At 38.9% G+C, this 749-nt stretch overlaps 1 pseudogene; it reads right to left on the bottom strand.

Moving 5' to 3' along the window:
* Positions 1-419: 419 nt before the first annotated feature.
* On the bottom strand, positions 420-723 carry LOC106511869 (anaphase-promoting complex subunit 7 pseudogene; annotated as a pseudogene).
* Positions 724-749: the final 26 nt, after the last annotated feature.

Raw genomic sequence — 749 nt, 5'->3', positions numbered from 1 at the left:
TTTCTGTGTGAGGAGTTGTAACAATGTTCAAACATAAAGCAGTTCTAAAAGAAATATAACAAATGATAGCCATGAAATATAAAGAAGAGATAGATGACTGAATTTAGGCCAGTGTCTCTGATTTGATTGTTGCCTTGTACTCGTTAGTGAGTCATAGCTGCTTAGCTCTGATTTGTGGACGAAAAGTTGAGTTTTTACAAACAGAATATTGTGATACGTTTTACACTTACATTATGTGTTTGTTCAAATTAGAAATATGTTTTTAGAATTAAGTAAGGTTAACATTAATAAGGTGAAGCATGGAGGACGGGTGGGTTTATATAAGTCCAGAACAGGGTATAAACTTTAAACAAAATCAGCAAAGATGGAGCGCATTTCTGATTGATTTTTATATAATTTTCATGTTTATTTTTTCTTTCTTCTTCTTCTATATATTGTAAATTGTTCTGAGTGTTCAAAGTAAATCGTTGAAATCAAATCCATTAGTTGTACGTACTGAGCAGCTCGGCCTTTTTGACCACAGCCTTGGTGTAGTCAGGTCTCTGGGCCAGCGCTTTGTCCAGCAGGGTTTTGGCCTTCTCCTGAGTCACCGGGTCTTCCAGGCACACAGTGGCCAGAATGGTCAGAGTCTGAGCATTGGCCCCCAGGGTCTTATAGATGTTATTTGCCATGCCCATAGCTTCTCGGATCCCATTGGATGCCAAGTAACAGTCGATCAGACCTGAAGGTACGCAAGCTGAGGTTAACAC

Source organism: Austrofundulus limnaeus, unplaced genomic scaffold (genome assembly GCF_001266775.1).
Source record: "Austrofundulus limnaeus strain Quisiro unplaced genomic scaffold, Austrofundulus_limnaeus-1.0 Scaffold3421, whole genome shotgun sequence".
Classification (NCBI taxonomy): domain Eukaryota; kingdom Metazoa; phylum Chordata; class Actinopteri; order Cyprinodontiformes; family Rivulidae; genus Austrofundulus; species Austrofundulus limnaeus.
Note: the sequence above shows the minus strand (reverse complement) of the source record. Positions and strands in the feature narration are given on the sequence as shown.